The following is an 11,035-nucleotide window of genomic DNA, read 5'->3' as shown; positions in this document are numbered from 1 at the left end:
TCACTTGAATTTAGTCCTTATCCTGCTATTTTAATCTCCAATCTTTTTTTTTTTTAACTCTTTAGCTTCATTTAAACTTCATGTTTTAAAAATCCTTTAATTCTTTTAGTGTATTTGTATTCCAGTTTCCAGTTTTAAGGGCTTCCTAACCTGTAACATCTTTTAAAAAAAAACTTGACTTCTGTTTTTCCTGCTCTTTTTGCATGACTTGTCTTACTAATGGATGTTTTTGCCTCATCTTCCTTCCCCATCCCCTTTCCCCAGGCTGCTGCTGCTGCTGCTGCTGCTAAGTCACTTCAGTCATGTCTGACTCTTCGACCCTGTAGACGGCAGCCCACCAGGCTCCCCCATCCCTGGGATTCTCCAGGCAAGAACACTGGAGTGGGTTGCCATTTCCTTCTCCAATGCATGAAAGTGAAAAGTGAAAGTGAAGTCGCTCAGTCGTGTCCGACCCTTAGCGACCCCGTGGACTGCAGCCCACCAGGCTCCTCCATCCATGGGATTTTCCAGGCAAGAGTACTGGAGTGGGGTGCCATGGCCTTCTCCACTCCCCATGCTACCTCCCCTGAGTCCAGGGCCTCCTGATAGCACCAGAGCCTGACACTGACAAAGAGCCCAGCAGCAGCGGCATCTACATTAAATATCCATATCTGAGCATAGCTGAATTTTGTAGTCATTAGACTCCTGGAGTTTTGTTTTGAATTGCATTTTCCCTACATCATACCAGGTAGCCTCCCACCTCTTCTGGAAGAATTAGAGGAGTCTCCTCTTAGGAGAGGCTCCATCAGATTGTAAAAGCTCAGGAGAGGTTGACCAGAGCAGGGATTATCAATATTTTTACAGAGTTTATGAACAGGTCAGTTGCCTTTGCATAGAGGTCATTTGGGGCTGTCAAATTCTGTCCTTGGTAACTGGCTTGCAAATAAGGGTACATCTCAAGCTGGAAAGAGACTCTGATCACAAGCCATGGATTTCACACCAAGGAAATTTTTAGTAAGCACAGATTCTTCTAGGAAGCTAGCCTTTTCTGGTCTCTGTTCTGTAAGTCTAATGTATGTGTGTGTGTTAGGTCGCTTCAGTCGTGTCCAACTCTCTGCGACCCTATGAAAGTCTAGGGTCGCACTAGTTTTTGATAACAGCTTAGGTCATAAGTTATGTGTGTGTGTGCTCAGTCGTGTCCGACTCTGCAACCCCATGGACTGTAGCTTGCTAGGCTCCTCTGTCCATAGAATTTTCCAGGCAAGGATACTGGAGTCGGTGGCCATTTCCCACTCCAGTATCCCGGGTCCCACTTCCCGACCCAGAGATTGAACCCTTGCTTCTCCTGCCATTGGCTTGCGTCTCCTTGCTTTGGTCTCTTGCATCCCCTGCCCTGGTAGGCAGATTCTTTTTCTTTACCACTGGTGCCACCTGGGAAGCCCATAAACTGTTCTTTTAAGTATATGGGATTCCATCCTAGAGTGTCATTAAAGAGAACCTCTCCTCCTTTGTGTAAATAATCCTCCTTCTGTCCCCAGTGCATGTCTAACAGCTTCAGGACGTGGAGTCTGTCTCTGGTCCTCTCTGCTGAGAAGTGTCACTGAAGCCTCCTGCTCACCTAAATGGGCTTTCCTGCAGCCCAATTCTCACTGTAGTCTTCGACACCTTTTTTCTTGTGGCTGGCAAATTGTTAGCTCCATTTGACATTGAGAATTACAAGCCTAACTGTGACTATGGGTTATGACACTTGCCTAGAAAGTCAATAGATGCATTGATATATCTTTAAAGGCAGAAGAATCCATTACTTTGCAAAAAAAAAATGAGTTCTCCCAGAATGCAGTTAATGAAATCAGTGTATGAAACGAGGGCTGGATTTTACAGCATTTCTCAATTATAATACAAATGAATTGTGCTTCAGTGTTGGTCAGTCGCTAAGTTGTGTCCACTAAGTCATACTTCTAATACCTAATACTTTAATGCTCAATGTTTATTTCTCATTTCCTAAGCCCTATGCAAGGCAGACACCTGAAGGTTATGAAAAATGAAAGTGAAGCACAGAGGTGAACCTTCCCATAGCCACACACACATACCAAAAAAAAAAAAACCAAACCCAGTTTTAAAGTCACGGTCTGGCTCCAAAAATCTATGTTCGAAGCCAGTAGGATATACTTCCTTCCTTCCTTCAGGGCTTTCTATTATTTGGAGCGTTTCCATCTGTGATTGTCTGGGAAAGAACTGTAGCGTAAGTAAATGAATGACCTACTATCTTCTCTAGGGGATTACTCTGCCGCTTAAATAAAAAATACTCTTGTCTAAGCCATGGTAGAAAACCTCTGACACAGGCCTGGCTGGTGGTGTATCTGGGGGGCTTTATCTTCTGTTACTGGGGGAGGTGACCACTGCTGTCCCTTGTAGGGCCTCATCAAGTTTTCTTTTAACTACCTAATATACTAACATAGGAACAAGATTCAGTGAAGTTGAACTCTTGGGAGGACTTTTCCACATGTTTGGTGCAGAAGGAAAAGCGTTAATTCTGATTTTTTTTTTTGCTAATAAATAATGAGATTGCCCTATTGTACTAGTAGCCATGGTTGTTCACCTTTTTGCATTTCTTTTACCCATGCTCAGCCAATTCTCTTTCCACACCCTGAGCAAGAACTTCCTTACAGAAGTTCTAGCTATACTTAAAGGCTGTCTTTAGCTTCTCTGCCTGCACTTACATGGGTAGAAAAATGTACCACCTGTTCATATGATAAATGGTGTGATCAATCTAAGGGACATTCCCCTCCACACTTCTGGGAAATAACGATTTATACCTCCTTTATGGGCTCCCCCGTGGCTTAGGGGTAAAGAACCCGCCTAGAACGCAGGAGACGCAGGTTCAGTCCCTGGGTCGGAAAGATCCCCTGGAGAAGGGAATGGCTACCCATTCCACTATTCTTGCCTGGAGAATTCCGTGGACAGAGAAGCCTGGTGGGCTACAGTCTATGGGGTCGCAAAGAGTCAGACACAACTGAGCAACTAACACTTTCACGCTTTTCCTGTTCCATTGCTAATGAATTCCTTTAGTCATTGGTTCACTCATTGATGCTGAAAGTATTTCTTGAGCTTCTATTATGTGTCCAAACTGCAAAAGTAATTATAAGTGAGATGAGTTGTCATAGAAAGGTAAGGTTCAGTAAGACCTAATGTAATATTGAGAGAGGTGATTATCAAGGAACTGAAGATGGTTTATTCCATCTTTAAATAAGCAATGCCTTTACTCCCCCAAACCATAGATGATAATAACTTCATGGTATGGTGGGTGGCTCACTCCCAGAACTCGAACCAGGGATTCCATGCCATCCTGACCTTTTCCTTTCGCCTGTCGTCTCTGGATGTCAGCTCTGTTCTCAAGCTTTCCATGTGATGAGGGTCCTGATTGCTGGTAGCCCTCGAGACACATTGTTATAGTTTTGTAATCAGTGGAGAAAAGGTGTTTCTTTCCTCTCAGGTGCAGCAGAGAGATCCTAGCCAAGACTCCAAATTGCTTAAACTGGATCCTATATTCCTTCTTGAACCGATATCTGTGGCCAGAATAATAAAATTCTCAGATGCGTCCAGTGGGGTCACATGGCTACTCCACAGTGGGAAGACAGGAGTCTGTTCCAACAGGACCTGCCCCTTCTTGTTCCCAGAGGGGAAGGTGATACCTAATGTTTCACTATGTTAATGAACCAAAAAATGTGCTAATGAAATCAAAATAGTTCAATATGTATAAAAATGTGAGCACTTTCCCATGAGTAGCTTTGTGTTAAATATGATCACTTTTTATTAAGCACATTCAAATGTAGATCTTTCACATTCTATTTTATGAGGTAATCAAGTAGGATTACCTACTGTAGGCATGATTAGATTTATTTATTTATTTTGTACAATAGTGAGATTACCTGGCTAACTCGTCCCCATCAGATAATAAAGTATCTAGAAGGCAGAGATGTGGGACAGTATACCAGTGTTGACCATTTCTTGAAAAATTATGTGAAAACATTTGAATTCTTTTCAGTGCCTTGTATTATAATTAAAAATAAACAATCTCTAATAGATTTCACTGGAGAAGGAAATGGCAACCCACTCCAGTATTCTTGCCTGGAGAATTCCACGGACAGAGGAGCCTGGCAGGCTACAGTCCATGGGGTTGCAAAGAGTCAGGCATGACTGAGTAACTATCAATAGGTTTCACTAGTGAAGAACCTGCCTGCCAATAGAGGAGACGTAAGAGACGTGGGTTTGATCCCTGGGTCAGGAGGATCCCCTGGAGAAAGAAATGGCAATTCACTCCAGTATTCTTGCCTGGAGAATCCCACGGACAGTGGAGCCTGGAGGGCTATCGTCCACGGGGTCACAAATAGTTGGACATGACTGAAATGACTAAGTGCACACAATTATTGACCCATTAGTGGCAGATGAACTTCATTGACTGAAAAGTTTCTTCTCACTCTAAGAGATTCCCTCCGCTAGTCAGAAATTGTTTTGTTAGTTTTTTCCAGCTACGACTTATGAATCTTGTAAGTCTACTGATATCAGTCAGTTTATGTTGAGTTTTGATAGAGATAAAAGAAAAGTGAAAATCCTTTTAGAATAAAGCCATCTCATTAAAATGAGGAACAGAGAGGAGGTTATTTGAATTTCACTTCCGATTTTTCTATATTTTGACTTTAATAAATATTGCCTAAACTAAAACACTTAAAACAATTTGAAGTATCTTAATCAAAAATAATTAAAGATGCTTACTCCTTGGAAGAAAAGTTATGACCAACCTATACAGCATATTAAAAAGCAGAGACATTACTTTGCCAACAAAGTTCGGTCTGGTCAAAGCTAAGGTTTTTCCAGTAGTCAGGTGTGGATGTGACAGTTGGACTATGAAGAAAGCTGAGCACCAAAGAATTGATGCTTTTGAACTGTGGTGTTGGAGAAGACTCTTGAGAGTCCCTTGGACTGCAAGGAGATCCAACCAGTCCATCCTAAAGGAAATCAGTCCTGAATATTCATTGGAAGGACTGATGCTGAAGCTGAAACTCCAAAACTTTGGCCACCTGATATGAAGATCTGACTCATTTGAAAAGACCCTGATGCTGGGAAAAATTGAAGGCAGGAGGAGAAGTGGACGATAGAGGATAAGATGGTTGGGTGGCATCACTGACTCAATGGACAAGTTTGAGTAAACTCCAGGAGTTGGTTATGGACAGAGAAGCTTGGCATGCTGCATTCCATGGGGTCAAAAAAGAGTTAGACATGACTGAGTGACTGAACTGAACTGAACTGAATTCAAAATAATTCTGATTGACAATCATTTGATAACTAATAATTTTTAGGTATATTAGCTGCAGAATAGATACAAGATTCCCTTAGAATGAAATTTTCTATGTTATTTTTATTTTTTGTTTTCTTTTTTTCCCTAAAAGAATTGTTTGCAGGGTTATGAAGACTCTGCTGTGCTCAGAGTGTTTACTCTATATATAGAGCATTATCAGTTCCTGCATATACCTTTGACCCATTTATGGAAATAAAGAAAAGCCTTTGTTTTATTGAATTATTTAAAGGGACAACTTTTATTATAACAAGGTTAAGAACTTAGCATTGCCTAAAGGGCAGAACTTTTTTTTTCCATTTAGTTAAATGTTTAGTTGTAACAGTGTTTATCCTGGCGCATATGATTTGTAACAGTGTTTTTGGTTGTTTAAAAGTTCTGGGCCAACCCAATCTATAACCAAGAGAACTTTTTCCAACCCTTTCCTTGTCAGTAGATGAATTAGCTCTGGATGGAAAACATCCTGTTATTAATTTGCTTTTATTCTGTTCTTGTCACCACCACCCCCCCCCATCCAGAAGTCTTCTAACTGTAACTCAGCCTTTTTTTTTTCTTCTTATTTCCAGAAATAACATTTTAATTCATTCTATATTGATTTGTGCAAGATGAGCACAAATCTAACAAAATTCCCTGTTCAAAAACAAGAATTGATTTTTGGGGAGAGGTAAAAATTCATTTCCAGAATATTTATTCCACATGAATAGATTAAAGGTAAAAAAGGAAATCTAAATGATTCCATGAAAGGTTAAAATATACAGCCTCTTTGCCTTCTTTTGGTACAACACTGCCTTTCCCTATAGGTCTTCAAATGAAGCCGTTTCAGTGAAAATTATAAAGCATAAGGCAAAAATATACTTCAGTACTTTTCTCTGCTGTGACCTTGGAACTCTTAGTAGAGTGTGTTTGCATGCCCCTCAATAATTTACAAAATGACTTTATCACGACTTTGATTGCTTTCTGAGCTGGTGTCTTGATTTACCAGGTGATGACCTCACTTTTGCATGAGAATGCCACTTCAGGAAGCAACAAGGTTGCTTAAAGAATCCAAACTTTGATCTATATCCTTTGATTATGGAAAAAATACAAATTTATTTCACTTGTTGTTGAGCCGCTAACATATCTGATTCTTTTGTGACCCCGTGGACTGTAGTCCCCAGGCTCCTTTGTCCATGGGATTTTCCAGGCAAGAATACTGGAGTGGGTTGCAATTTCCTTCTCCAAGGGATATTCCCAACCCAGGGGCTGAACCCTCGTCTCCTGAGTTGCAGGCAGATTCTTTACCACTGAGCCACCAGGGAAGCCCAATTCACTTATTAGAAATCATGTAATTTTTGGAGACTTCGGTTGAGAAGTACAGCTAAGGTGTGGTATGCAGAATTTTATATTTAGGTCTCACTGGAACCCTGACTACTTATTTCCCCAGTAATGATGGTTGGTGGTTGGGTTTCATTGCTTTAAAGGTGATTTCATTTTCTTTCTTTTCTTGGTCTACTTCTGAAGAAGTAGTTTTTCACTGCTTACAACTTAAGAGACAATTGGTGGAATCCAGACGTGTGGCAAATGCTGACTGAAAAGGGAAGTCTGAACTTGAGTTTTTAGAAAAATGTGAACCAGATACTGATTTTTTTTTCTTTTCTACATACTGAAATAGCTACATACATATCTAATCATTTGTGGCCTTTCAAGCTATTGGCATTTGCCGTGTGATGAAAAGATAAGTTTGCCATGGAACAAGAAGATTAAATGTTAATTTTGATTTTAACTAAATTAATAATTTAATTAATATGCATTACTAGCTCAAGGGCATGAAAGAATTTATCTAAGTACATTAAATATGTAACATTTATCAACTACTAATTGCTAAACTTCATGATTAATTGATAGAATCTTGGATATTAACCTTTTTGTAAACTGTTTCAGTTGAAAGGATTTCTCTATAGGAACTGGGAGATAAAATTGTAATAGGGTGGGAATATTTGTCTATTGTTTTCAGAGGAAGTTAAAATGTAAGAAGTTTGAATGTTCAAATAGCTTTAAACTCTTCATAAAACTCTGAATAAAATAAATAAATATACCATATTGTGCTGTAGTTTTTCAATATTCATTTCTGTGTAGGCATTAGACTAAAATTCAATTTTAGTATCATGATGTTGGTTTCTATTCAGAACTTGTGGTAGAAATGAATATGCATAGACCCAGAGGTTGAATATATATTAAGGTAATCTCTTTGAATTTTAGTATGAACTTTTCAGTTGCATTTCTCAGCAATTCACAGCTTAGTAAAATTTATTTTTCATCTAAATAAATGACAAGACAAGGTTCTGGAGCAAATTTCCTAATAGTCTAAGTCTTTAATGATACTGAATCAGATATTTTCTTTTTTTTTTAGACATTATATTTTCATAGCTCTCATTTCAGCAATTAATCATACACTGTTTAACTGATTAACTGTCTGGTCTCCACAAAGAGATGATAAGAACCTGGAAAGTATGGTTACAATGTTTCCATAATATTCAGCATCTAGGGTTTGGTGACTTTCTTAAAATTTTACTAAAATTAATAATAATATTCTTTAGCAGGGACATATGCCAGAATTGTTCACAATAAAGATAAGGGTGATTAGAGAATTATTGAAATCTTTCTTTTCTTCTTTATCTTGAATTCTTAAAATCATCTTTATCTTAAAATCCTTAACTATCATGAATCTCTCTTTTTTTAAATCTATAATGTACATATACATCTTAAAATGTTCGCATCTTGCCAACAGGACCATAGATGTTTCCAGTAAAAATTTTAAACTGAGAAAAAAAGAATGGATATTTTAAGAGAATCATTTCCCAGATTGTCAAGCGCTGTGTCTGTTGTTGTTTCCTAAAAGTGATCTGCTTGAGAACATGCATGATGGAGGTGCCGTTCTGGGCAGCGCCTTCACAGCTGTTCTCTGTTAGTCCACGGCTGCAGGCTGTGGTAGAGACCATTCTCCACACTGTGGGCTCACTCAGTTGGGTCTGACTCTTTGCGACCCCATGGACTGTAGCCTGCCAGGCTCCTCTGTCCATGGGATTCTCCAGGCAAAGGATACAGGAGTGGGTTGCCATTTCCTTCAGGGAATTATCCTTATCCAGGGATAGAATCTGTGTCTCCTATGTCCTCTGCATTGCAGGTGGGTTCTTTACCAACATGAGCCATCAGGGAAATGTTTACATGCGTATAATAATGTAAACACCTGGATAATGATTTAACCAAGCATTGGATGTAATATTTGGTTAAATCACTGATAAATTGGTAGAATGGGGAAAGGACTGGGTAGGATGTGAGTGTGTGAGCACAGAGAAGAGTTAGATCTTTGTCTTAATGTTAAGGCTTACATGAGAAATTCAGAAATAATAGGATATACTCATAAAATACTCTAAAACAGACTTTGGCATTTGGATTTTTTGTTCAGTCACTCAGTCGTGTCTGACCCTTTAAGATCCCATGGACTGCAGCTCTCCAGGCTTCCCTGTCCTTCACCATCTCAAGTTTGCTCAAACTCCTGTCCATTGAGTCAGTGATGCCACCCAACAGTCTCATCCTCTGCGGTCCCCTTCTCTTCCTGCCTTCAATCTTTCCCAGCATCAAGGTCTTTTCAAAGGAGTCAGTTCTTCCCATCAACTCCCTGACAGGAGATTGAACGTGGGCACCTTGCTCTGGAAACGTGGAGTCTTAACTATTGGGCCACCAGGGAAGTCCCTGGCTATGTTTATGTGGGGCTGAATGTTGACTATGATGTATAAGTGACCACTTAATCTCATGTTCTTTGTATCTTTTTCCCTATAAAATGGCAGTAATTATTCTTTATCCCACTCCACCTGGGATATTGCAAAGACTATGCGCTTAGTCCCTCAGTTGTGTCTGACTCTTGCGACTACATGGACTGTAGCTTGCCAGGTTCCTCTGTCCATGGAATTTTTCAGGCAAGAAAACTGGAGTGGGTTGCCATTTCCTCCTCCAGGGAATCTTTGCAGCCCAGGGATTGAACCCGAGTGGCCTGTGTCTCCTGCATTGCAGGCAGACCATTTCCCTGATGAGCCGTCAGGGAAGTCCAATGAATTACTATTAAAAACAAAATTGCCAATCTTTCTGGAGGTGTTTCTTATATAAGAAACAATTCTCATTATTTCCTTGGTCTTTTAAAAAAAGAATATATCTTTATTTTAAATATGTACTTGGCTACGCCAAGTGTCAGTTGCAAGCATGCAAGATATTTTAGTTGTGGCACGTGGGATATAGTTCCCCGGCCAGGGATGGAACCTGGGCCCCCTGCACTGGGAGCTGGGGGCTTAGCCACTGCACCACCAGGGAAGTCCCTCCTTGGTCTTTATAGCTGTGTTTGTAGGGTAAGTCAGCACATTCTCAGTGAAGAGGATGTTGTGAAATTCCTTCCAGAGAAGTCTGGCATTCATTCTAAATTGACCTGGAGGCTAGGAACTCTGGAACTTATTCTTATAAGGTTCTTATTCAAGGTTCTTATTCTTGCCAGGTAAAATTTCCATGAACTACAAGCTGTTTAAACTGGTTGTTCATCGATTTGGCCATTACTGTTGCCAGGTCTTGAGTTATTTTTGTGTTATATTTTTAGAACCCCTATGATTTGGTAGATCCCAATGCTAAAACTGTGGAGAACGTGATGGCACCCCACTCCAGTACTCTTGCCTGGAAAATCTCATGGATGAAGAAGCCTGGTGGGCTGCAGTCCATGGGGTCGTGAAGAGTCGGACATACTGAGCGACTTCACTTTCACTTTTCACTTTCATGCATTGGAGAAGGAAATGGCAACCCGCTCCAGTGTTCTTGCCTGGAGAATCCCAGGGACGGGGGAGCCTGGTGGGCTGCCGTCTATGGGGTCGCACAGAGTCGGACACGACTGAAGCGACTTAGCAGCAGCAGCAGCAGCAGCAGCAATGCTAAAACTGAGTCACTGTTGTGCTTTTAGGTGTCCTGTTAAGAAAGCACATTTATTGCAAATTTGGTAAGATGTTTAGCAGGAGGTGCTTCTGGATTGGTTTGTGATTTAGCATCATGGGGGTCCCAGGCTCTTTTCTTTCCTTATGTTTCCCTTTTTTTTTTTTTTAAATTTACTTTCATTTCTTTATTTTGGCTTGGCTCAGTGTTAGTTGCAGCATACGGGATCTTTCGCTGTGTTATGCGAATGCTTTATCTAGTTCCCTGACTAGAGATCGAACCTGGGCCCCCTGCATTGGGGACATGGAATCTTAGCCACTGGACCACCAGGGAAGTCACATTTCCTTAATTTCAACATCTGTCGCAGGTTCAGGTTTTATCCTTAGGTGGCATGCTTCAAGGCCACCAGGTCGTTGCCACACCCACAGACAGCAGGTCTTCATGTGGCCAGGTGTGAATGCAGGAGAGGAGGGCTGTCAGGGTGGAAAAGGCCACCCTTCCCACAACACCTGTCTCCTGTATCCACGGAGAAATATCTTTCCCGGAGGTCGCTCTGCCTACATCTCTCTGGGCAGAGGGGGTCTCATGGCCTCCCTCCCTGAACCACAAAACTGTCTGGAAAAGGAAGGATCTCGTTTCTTCGGCAACTGCATTTGGAGGTGGGCGAGGAGAAGGGGTGGAGAACTGCTGACCAAAGCATTTGTTACAACTAACCAGCTCCCTTTATTTCTCTCCCTTCTACTCTGTTTACAGACGGTA

The sequence above is a fragment of the Ovis aries genome, chromosome 23 (assembly GCF_016772045.2).
Source record: "Ovis aries strain OAR_USU_Benz2616 breed Rambouillet chromosome 23, ARS-UI_Ramb_v3.0, whole genome shotgun sequence".
Taxonomy (NCBI): Eukaryota; Metazoa; Chordata; class Mammalia; order Artiodactyla; family Bovidae; genus Ovis; species Ovis aries.
The sequence above is the reverse complement of the archived record's forward strand: the minus strand, read 5'-3'. Positions refer to the sequence as shown.